This window comes from Adiantum capillus-veneris, chromosome 27 (assembly GCF_014529385.1).
Source record: "Adiantum capillus-veneris isolate H3 chromosome 27, ASM1452938v2, whole genome shotgun sequence".
In the NCBI taxonomy this organism is placed as follows: Eukaryota; Viridiplantae; Streptophyta; class Polypodiopsida; order Polypodiales; family Pteridaceae; genus Adiantum; species Adiantum capillus-veneris.
In genome coordinates, this window is record NC_140957.1 from 56,062,418 (window position 1) to 56,073,683 (window position 11,266).

Here is an 11,266-nt window from a genome sequence, read left to right on the forward strand (position 1 = left end):
GTGACTAGCTTTGAAGAAAGGCATTCCCTTCCCATTTGTTTAAATTCCCTAAAGTTTCCTTCCCGCAACCAGGCTGGGTATATCTTGCAATCATTGTTCTACATAAGATTACATTCCAGAACTTGGTCAAAGTAAAAAATTTCCAGATGGCACTCCGGCCGAGCGGACCAGACTAGTACGAAACTTGCCCCCGGTGAACTCTTTAATCGCCAATATCTTGGCAACCATAACTCCGATCACTGAGTTGAAAAGACCAATGCACTCCACAAAGTGAGCACTTTAGGCCCGTGCATTCGCTGCATTTTTTTCCCTTAGCTGCAATTGCCCAATCTGGTACGGATCTACGTCAACTTAAACTTCAAACTGCCATAACTTTTGCACCGTAGCTCCAATCAACGAGCCGTAAAGACAATCCGGTAGAGCACTTCAAGCACTGCAGTTCTAGATCACAATCTCCAATTTGTTCTCTGATATGTGCCAGCTGCACTTCAATCTACATCTGCTATAGGTACCTTAAGCTCTTTGCCACCATTAGACTCACGTATTAGTAAACATATGAATAAATAATATAAATTTTATACGCTATCATCAATGTTCTAGCTTAATCATTAGGTAGCTACCCATTATAAATATTTGAACCCTATCTGCCATAGATCCAAAGCATTCAATTATGGAAACCTGTTTAGTGAACCCGGCTAGACTCAAGTGCTCTAGTTAATGATGCACACAGCTTGACCATTAAGCTCGCTTTAGGGAACCCTGTCAAGATTAAGTATGCCTTTCTCTATCTGCACACGGAATGGCCGGTAAGTCCTTTACTTCAAGTTTTGATAGAAGCAGGATCAACTCAAAATATATGAAGATACTTCATTGATTGTCCAAAGAAGTCAACTGGAAGCCAGCCATGCAATCTTATTGAACGCATAACCAAAAACTCTTCTGACTTCTCATAATCTAGAAACAAAGATCTTGTACCATGCAACCTGCTACAACTGATAATTGGTACTCTTCAAATTTGTAACTTGCACTTTAGCAACCCCCCCAGATCAAACGGGAAACCAATCATTTTCCCCACTGTGAGAATTCCCTTAAAGAATTTGTACCATCCTCCAGGATCATAGGGAATATACAAGAATATCCAATCAATAGAACATAAACCTGAATTAATCCACAAATCTTCATGAAAACCGCCTGGATCATATGGCATATGCCTAGGACCATGCATATATCTGTCACCTCCTAGATCAAAAGCTAGCTCAAAATCTCCTACATCATAGGGTGACATAAGATCCCATATAGCATCAGGTATCACTAAATACTGCCATATCCCCTTTGCAAACAACTGGCTCATCCAATTGTCGATCATCAATCACAGGTAAAAGCAATGGTAGTGCACCTTCACTCTCACTAGTATTAGAATCCCAATCATGTATCTGAATACATCAAGTCTCTGGCAAACCTCTCTTCATTAGGCTTGCAAGATGCATCAGAAAACAATTCTCTATCTTGTAGAGGCTCAAAATCAAGTAGAGCATCATCCAACAACAACGTAAGGTCATTCATCAATTTCATCTAAATAAAATTGCTCATGCATGAATCTAGATTGATTAGTATCCTTAACATCTATATTTGAGAACCCTTCCAAAGCTTCATCCAATAAGCACATAAGATTTAGGCCCACCGCTTGAGAAGGTTCCTCCATATTGCACATCTCAAGCTACTGTAAACTAAGATTTTCACATATGACATGCATACTAAATACATCTGCTGTAAACTTATCTTCAAGTCTTTCACCTTCATCCAAATATCTTTGTACTTTTGTAGCACAAAGTTCAGCATGCACATTGAAAATTTCATCTATTGTCCTGTCTGTATCATAGGCACAATGAAACCAATCATATTCAACACCAAGAAATTTCACTTCACTATGCACCCCCTCTGAATCATGATCATCAAGTTCATGACCATTCTACCATAGTGTGAGCTCTGTGTCACAAATTCTTGATAGAGAAGAGGTTTGCTCCCCTTCTAAATCATCAACAAATTCAGGATCAGTTTGCCACATTGGTAGCTCTAGGTCATAGAAACTTGTCAAAGAAGGAGTATGCACCCCCTCTAAACCAGCATCATCACATTCAAGGTCAGTTTTACACTTTGGTAGTTGTGCGTCACAACAAATTTTCAATGAAGGAGTCTGCACCCCCTCTGAATCAACATTTTGCGGATCTTCAAGCACATACTCTTGCTTAATAAGACGATTAATTACTCTTGAGAGTGATGACGATGAAGGAAATTTGTTCCTGTCGCTTTACCTGCTTAAACTGCACTTCGATTCTGCAAACTTAACTTCTTCTCACTGCCTCAATCATCATGCTTCAGGTATTGTCAATTATCCTGTAGCTTCCTGCTCTGTGTGCTTTGCACTGGCTTTATTGCCGCTCACAAATTTTGACTTTTCCTCTAATCCACTTGCTCTGATCGCCTTTGGTGCTCCGCTTCAATCTTCTTCTTTCCTTGTACCTTGCAAGCCTTGGGCCTCACCCTCTCGCTTCCTTAGTCGAGATGAAGACACAGAGAAACCATAGTCACATCTAAGGCCCCTGTCACACTGGGCCGCATGCCCTTCGTGAGCTGGACCTCCATGACTACCCTGCTCGTGAAAGCATGTAGGATTGCACACCCTATTGGAAATGGTGTCGCACTGGAGCATGTGGGAGAAAATGAAAAAGTTGTTGCACATCCAATCAAATTGCACGTTTGATGCTTGGGCTGAGCTTGGACGGGCAGGCGAAGCCGGCACACTTTTGGGAAAAGCTGGTCACTGAGGTGGAGAGCCAGCTCAGCTATGTGACGGGGATCAACACGTGATTGGTGGCTGGCAGGAAAAAGCGTTTTCACTTGCCCGAATGTGATAACCGTTCAAAAAATCAAAAGCGTTTTCTAATGAGCTTGTGATGGCTTAGCAAATACTCAAAATCGTGTTTGTGAGTCCAAGTTAATTGATATCTTGGAACCTAATTTGCTTGAGTGATAATCTAGCCAACACACACTCATTTGTGTGCACGATGTTTATCTTTCATCCACCCTAGATAGCACGATCTCATTCTGATCACAAGTTAATAAAGAAATTGAGATCTTGATAGTGGTTGATGCATCCTATGAAATTATGATAATTACACACCTTACCACAATGGAGAGCAGATGCACGTGTTGTAGTTCACAATCAAAAAATGAGACAATCGCGTACATTTGCTCGTAGATCGCTAGGTGTGAGTCAAAGACGAATTACCAATCCATGATAAGATTACCACAAATGGTAGCTCTTGGCCTTACATGAGGGTTGGCCACCTTTCATACAGGAGGCACAAGGCCATAAGCTGTATAATTCGTTTTGATGTCTTCATGGGTTGAATCCCAAAGAGAGTTTATATGAAGGTCTTCGACATTGGCACATCTCCTGCCCACTGAAGGAGAATAGTCCTCGCAAATACAATATCAACCCGTGCATGCCCTTGCACTCCCCGAGAGACACATAATTAACATAAAAAAGGGAACTTCTTTCCTTCTTTGTACATGCCACACAAGTGTACATAGTATGTGACCATATGAATAAAGCTCGAGGATAATGTGTCCCTTGAAAGTAGACATGCGAAAGACTTCACCCACGAACCCTTTGATTTAAGGGCCAAATAGCCTTGTAACTAGCATACAAAGGGGTATATGCACCTCTGATTTAAAGGGTAGGCAGTCTCATTTCATAAGGGGTATACGAGCGTTAATCTTCAAAGGCTTTTGCCTATTCCTATACTCTAAAGCTCATGCACTTGTGTGAAGATCAAATCTTACACCCTCATTTGCTACATAACCATCCCGAGAAGCAAACTCACGAGTACACATTTTGTAACTAAAAGGAATGAAATCAAATATAGCTTAGTACCCACTCAAGCTTATGAGACAATTAACATGATTAAAGAAATTAACATGTACTGCGACTATAAAGAAGACCTGCTGATCACACAAAATAGGAGGCACACTCAGAATGTATTCATGCTTACCTAGAAAGATGGAGAATACACAACGATAAGCACAAAGCATTCTCTCTCTCTCTCTCTCTCTCTCTCTCTCTCTCTCTCTCTCTCTCTCTCTCTCTCTCTCTCTCTCTCTCTCTCTCTGTGTGTGTGACTGATAGACCTAAAATTCGGGTATCATCAAATTTTTATGCATCCAATGCTATTTTAATAACCGCATTTCACACACAGTTCTGGCACTGTGAATTTGTTGTACGTCCTTTTGGTCTCACCACTGCACTAGCAACATTCTCTTGCATGATGCAAAAAATATTTTTGAAGCACTTTGTCATTATTGTTTTTGATGATATTTTGATTTTCAATAAATAAAAAAAAGAACATGAACAACATTTGCATACTATCTTTGAGCTTTTATGTGACCATGATCTCTATGCTAACCCTGATAAGAGTCATTTGTTTCAGACAGAAATGGAGTATTTAGGTTACATCCTCTTTAAGGTATTAGCCCAAACCCCAAGAAGATAGAGACCATCTAAAATTGGCCAACCCCCAAGATCATACACGAAGTTAGATCACCTTTAGGTCTCTCTGGATTTTATTGTATATTTGTAAAGAATTACTCTCGCATTGCACTCCCTCTCACCCTTCTCACACGTAAGCATACGACTTTTCGCTGGGGTGAAAGTCAGCAAAAAGCATTTGACATGCACCTATTTTGCAATTGCTTGATTTCACACAACTTTTTCTTTGTTGTAATCATTGATGCTAGTGGATCTGGAATAGGTGCTGTGTTAATGCAAAATGACCACCCCATTGGATATGAAAGTAGGAAGCTTAAACCTAGTGAAGCCAACTACAATGTATATGTTAAGGAACTCCTCGCAGTAGTTCATGCATTAGAAACATTATCTTATGGGCTTCGAAATCCTCATTAAGACTTAACAACAGGCTATCAGGCACATCCTCTCTCAATCTACTATCTCTGATAGGTACATTAAGTAGGCTATCTTCATTCAAAACTTTCACCCAATGATACAGTACCAACCTGGGAAAGCCAATGTTGTAGTTGAAGCCCTTAGTTGTAGGCCAGAAGATGATGAGAAACCCTCTAATCTTCACTCTTACATGTTTTGATAGCATTCAAGAGGTGTATCTTAATCATCTTTTTGATGCTGAATATCAATCTTTTGATGTTAAGATTGATGCTTATGAAATAGATATGAATTTTTCACATGTCGGGTCTAATTTGGTCGCCAATATTTATTTACATTTCGGTGACTACTCTTTTGCAAATGGTTTTGTCTTTTATCATAAAAAACTTTGCATCACTGCACACGTTAGAGAACTCACTATTCACGAAATGCATGGACCAAAGTATGTGGGTCACCATGGCATTCAAAGCACTCTCTCTGCTTGCACCACTAACTACTTCTTTTGGCCTGACATGAAGCACGATGTTCTTGGGGGGTGCACTATGTGATCATGTTAATGTATAGCGTGAGTTCAAAAGGAGGGTTTTTAAATTGAAAAATTTTAGGCAATTTAATAGAGATACATTAAAATATGGGGTCATTTTATTCATTCAGACATGTTAAAAGAGGGATTTGTTTAATGCCCCACAAACGCATGTTATATAGGGGGTACTAAAGAATCACACACACACACACACACACACACACACACACACACATGCACACATTACCTTGATCTCAACAGAGCTCGGTGCCATTGGGGCGAGCATGATACCAAAATAAGAAAGTCATGGAGGTGTGAAGAGAGGCGATCTCCACCCTACGCCCATTGAGTGTGAAATACGTCAAAGTCCATGGAGCTCATTTTCCATTTGCATGAGCAAGCCTAGCAGTGAGAAGTGCAGGTTTTATGGCAGTGTTACCCACGTGTAGGGGAAAGGAGAAAAAGGTGAGGCAATGAGCGTTTTTGCACAGATTGCAATGTGAAGCATTATCGGTGACCTATCCATAATCTTGATTCCTCTTTAGGTGAGTTGGCACCTCCAAGCTTGTAAGTTGCAAACCATTGTTCGGTTGCCACGAGGCATGTGCCAAGGGATAGGGTCTATCCTCTCAATGACCCTAAGATTTCTACAAAGAGATTTTTTAAAACCACATTTAAACCAACCATATGGCACTACCAAGCCACCAACTCACTACCACATGTACATTGACACATGGCTCTCCTTCTTATATCAATTTGCACCACATCTAAGGCCCCTGTCACACTGGGCCGCATGCCCTTTGAGAGCTGGACCTCCATGACTACCCTGCTCGTGAAAGCATGTAGGATTGCACACCCTATTGGAAATGGTGTCGCACTGGAGCACGTGGGAGAAAATGAAAAAGTTGTTGCACGTCCAATCAAATTGCACGTTTGATGCTTGGGCTGAGCTTGGACGGGCAGGCGAAGCCGGCACACTTTTGGGAAAAGCTGGTGACTGAGGTGGAGAGCCAGCTCAGCTATGTGACGGGGATCAACACGTGATTGGTGGCTGGCAGGAAAAAGCGTTTTCACTTGCCCGACTGTGATAACCGTTCAAAAAATCAAAACCGTGCAACGTGGCAGCATTCTAGCGACACGGAGACACGCGTTACGTGGGCGCAAAGTTTGGGAAGCATTATATAAGAAGGTCTGAGCAACGGTCGGAGGAGGACACATTAGCTACTCGCGAAAACTCCAGTTACGCGCTCGCACACACACACGCACAGGGGAAGGAAGAGAGAGAGAGAGATCAGAGCGATTCTGAGTAGTGGTTGAAAGAATGGCTCATCTGGTGGGAAAGATTGAGGAGAAGGTGGATCACCTGACGCACAAGGTCACCGGCCATCATGCAGGCGGCCATCACCATCATCATGGCACAGGCGGCCCTCATATGGGCGGCGGCGGCCCCTACGCAGGTCCTCACATGGGCGGCCCCCCTGCAGGAGGTATGGGTATGGGTATGGGTGGACATCATGCAGGCCCACATATGCCACATATGCCTGGCGGCGGTCACCATATGCCGGGCGCTGCAGGAGGCCCTCATCCTCACCAACCCACAGGCGTTCTCCCAGGCGGTCACGGCCACGCCGGCCCAGGCGGACACCACCATGGCCACCACAATGGGCCCCTGAACAAAGTGGAGCATGGCGTCCCCAGATCACTGGCGGCAGATATTAGCTACTGTCATGCACTCCTGTGATCATATAGATATCTTTGTACATTGTGTCTGGCTTTTGGATCCCCGCAAACATTTCTGTACTTTACACTATACACCCTCAGCGAATTTCAAATTTAATAAAAAGAAATGCATCTTTTAAGATGCTGTTCTTCGCAAGTTGTGTATTGACACAAAAGTTGTGTACTGAGAGAGAGAGAGAGAGAGAGAGAGAGAGTTAATTAGTGTAATTCAAACAACCTACCGGCCGGTTTGTCCCGCTCCACCTTGAGAGAGAAGAGAGAGAGAGAGAGAGAGTGTGTTTGCATCTATCTAGAATTAATTAATGTAATTCAAACCAACCTACCGACCTGTTTGCCCTGCTCCACCTTGAGAGAGAGAGAGAGAGAGAGAAAAGGTTAATGTTTGCATCTTCCTTTTCCTTTCTATCATCCCCAACTTGAATTTTTATCTTTAGGAGTCGTGTGTGTACGGCGCGCACTTCGTTGGACACCTTTTACGAATAAGGGGAGGGGGCTTGCGAGTTTATTGTCCTTGTGGCATCTCACGCGCCACCTTCTTTTTGACATGTCCAAAGTGCGAAGGTTATAGAGATACTTTCTCTTTTTGTTCACTGAAATAGAAAAAAAAAGTGATGGTATATTCAAGTATTTTTTGATAGTTTAGAAATAAATTAAGCGATGGTTGGTCGAGTGTCCTCTCGCAAAGAAGAACCGAAAATATTGAGATGCCTCAAATCTCTTTTGCCCTTAGGGGGGATTTGCTACAATTTCAGAAGCCACGTTTCGAACCCACTCAATCATACGAAAAATTTCAATTTGTTCGACCTACCACTCGAGCAGCTCCGTTCACCTGCTGTAGATTGTGAGCTGCAAAGTATAAATAATTTACATGAAGCAACCGAAAATACTGAGATGCCTCAAATCTCTTTCTTGCCCCTTAGGGGGGATTTGCTACAAATTCAGAAGCCACGTTTCGAACCCACTCCATCAGAACGAAAAATTTTCAATTTGTTCGACCTACCACTCGAGCAGCTCCGTTCACCTGCTGTAGATTGTGAGCTGCGAAGTATAAATAATTTACATGCGCGTCTCTCGATCTTTTGTCGTCGCCCTCAAACTCTGCGCATGTCGCACTCATCTGTCCGTCGCATCGCTCCCACCAACTTGTAATTTCGTACTCTCTGCTTGTTGCATCGCTCGACAAATCTTGCTTGATGAACTTTTCTGCAAATTAACGCCAATCGGTAGGAGAGAGAGAGAGAGAGAGAGAGAGAGAGAGAGAGAGAGAGAGAGTCCTTGTAGATTTTACTGAATTTGTTTTTTAGAATTGGGTAACCCCTACTAGCAATGATTTTGAGATTTGTATGAATTTCGAACTACTTTCTTACATATTTTATCGGTTTTTTTTTCCCTTTACCATGGTTTACAAGTAGCTAGTCTCAATTTTCAATCGATTCAAGACTAAGATGAGGAAATCCCTTCTCAAACATTGATTCTAGTTAAACTCATTTTATCACATTCTTATTGTTTTAGAAAGCCATCGAAGTGACTACTGGCTCTACTTTTAGCTTCCATTACATAGAATCTTCCCAAGATGCTTTAGCATCTCCATTCAACTCACAATTCAAAATCAATCCTAATGGGTAGGATTTGACCTCAGCATGTAGGAGAACAAAGGCTCAACCTTAACCATTAGGCTACAAGCTTACGGCACCCTTGGAGGTGCCCTTACCAAGGGTGCCCTTAAGCACTAAAAAAAAACAATAAACCTCTCCCCCCCCCTCTTTCTCCTTTCCCTTTTTTTCCCCACCCTTCCCTTTTCCTTTCTTTTCCCCCCCTAAACTAATTAATGGTTTCTCAAAAAGTCGTTTCGGGGACCTACTGACTTATTTTATTAAATGTTGAAATTATTCTATTGGTTGCAATAGACTAAGATGAGGCAATCCTTTTTAGAACATTGATTCTAGTTTAACTCATTTTATCACTTTCTTATTGTTTTAGAAAGCCATCAAGGTGACCTGTGACCTTTTCACTTGTTTAATTAAATGTTGAAATTATTCTATTGGTTGGAATAGACAGTGAAGCATTTACTTAAGATACTAGTATGTGACCCGCACGTTGCCGCGATTACATGTGCATCAGTTGAAGCAACCATTGTTCTCCTTTCCTTCATAGGGAGGGCAAATGTGGGAAAATGCTTATGATTCTCATGTGAGCTTTTATAGCTCTTTAATACACTTGTGTATCAACCACCACTATAACTACTTTTTAGATGACAATGTATCACAACACACAAGGTGCCCTCCACATTCACACCAACCAAGCACAAATCTATTTTTTTTGGATCAACACTATGTCTACCTTTTCAAGTGTAAGATCGAACAACTAATAAAGTGTAGTTACTCTCCACATTATTGTGGATTGACCAAGGACAAATCTCCTTCTAGTTGTACATGCCAAGCTCCAACATACTCCTCCTAATCATGGCAAGTTTGTCCCTCCCCCCCTACCCCCCCTTCTCTCTATTCGTGTGTGTGTGTGTTGAGTCAAGAATTATCACGTCAATTTGAGGTCCATTGGGAATGAGTTAAGTAATGGGCTCCCTTTGCATGATGTCTTGTCTTAACATCCTATGTTTCTCTCTAAGCAGGCAATGAATTTGTGATTACGCTAGAGACGTCCCCCTCACACAATTGATATGGGACTCTGGTGAGTGGTAGTGGCCCTCTAAATAGAGAGAAATGAAGTGTTGCTACTCTCCACATTCTTGTGGATTGACCAAGGAAAAATCTCCTTCTAGTTGGTCATGCCAAGCTCCGACATACTCCTCCTAATCATGGCAAGTTTGTCCCCCCTCCCCCCCTTCTCTCTATCCATGTGTGTGTGTATGTGTGTTGAGTTCAAGAATTATCAGGTCAAATTGAGGTCTCTTGGGAATGAATTAAGTAATGGGCTCCCTTCACATGACGTCTTGTCTTAACATCCTATGTTTCTATCTAAGGAGGCAACGAATTTGCGATTAGGCTAGAGACGTCCCCCTCACACAATTAATATGGGACCCTCGTGAGTGGTAGTGGCTCTCTAAATAGACTAATAAAGAGTTGGTATCCTTCTTTAGATATAGTGTTTGCATTGAACGATGAATTCTTAGATGCGTTAGCATCCCCTCTCACCATCCTTACCAATCAAGGCATTGGTCATGATAGCAACTCTCCCATGCTTCTCTCGTGTAGTTTTGGTCTTGCATTTGGGGCATAAGAGTCAACTAAGTCATCAACTGCTATTTGTTGGCACTTAGGTTGCATGTACCAGCCATGACCCAACATGCCAACATTACACCACATAGTAGTAGACGAAACTTTGCCATTGGTATGCACAACTGATTTGGTGAGTAGTGTGTCGTTTGCTTCTCAAAGGCAGTATTCATGATGGGTGTGTGACCTGGGGGTGATTGCATAGCTATAGCAACTTTGTCTCTATATGTGGGTAAATTTCAAAATTTACAGGTTGGATTTCACTCAATCTAGCAAGCATGTACACTTGCATCTATCAAGACTCGTCACATGGATGTTGATGTCTCGTGAAATTGACCATAAGCATGTTAGTAATATAAGTCGCATATTGTTTTTTATGTACATTTGGGCACCATTGGCACCTCAAAATGTCAGTGCAATGAAAGTAAAAAAAGTTCACTCAATCATTTCTCTTTGCAAGAGTTTTGGGCATCATGCTAAAAGAAAGGGCGTGCTACAAAACACACACACACACACACACACACACACACACACACACACACACACACACACACACAACAAACATACACACATGCATGTTCTTCTTTGAGAGAGCAGACTGTATTCAACCATTCACATGGTTGCCCTTACCCATATTTTATACCATAGCATCCAATTGGCTTAGCTCCCACTCCCTTAAATGTGAGATAGAGCATTGAGGCACTACATGGAGGAGAGTATCTTTTTGTATGCGAATTATATCCCTTAACAATTTGAGAGTGCGATCATCATACCCTACATGAGTGCTTAGCTTTTGATCACATCAAACTT

At 41.9% G+C, this 11,266-nt stretch overlaps 1 pseudogene; it reads left to right on the forward strand.

The window, feature by feature from the left end:
• The first annotated feature begins 6,693 nt into the window (after positions 1–6,693).
• On the forward strand, positions 6,694–7,217 carry LOC147422021 (uncharacterized; annotated as a pseudogene).
• Positions 7,218–11,266: the final 4,049 nt, after the last annotated feature.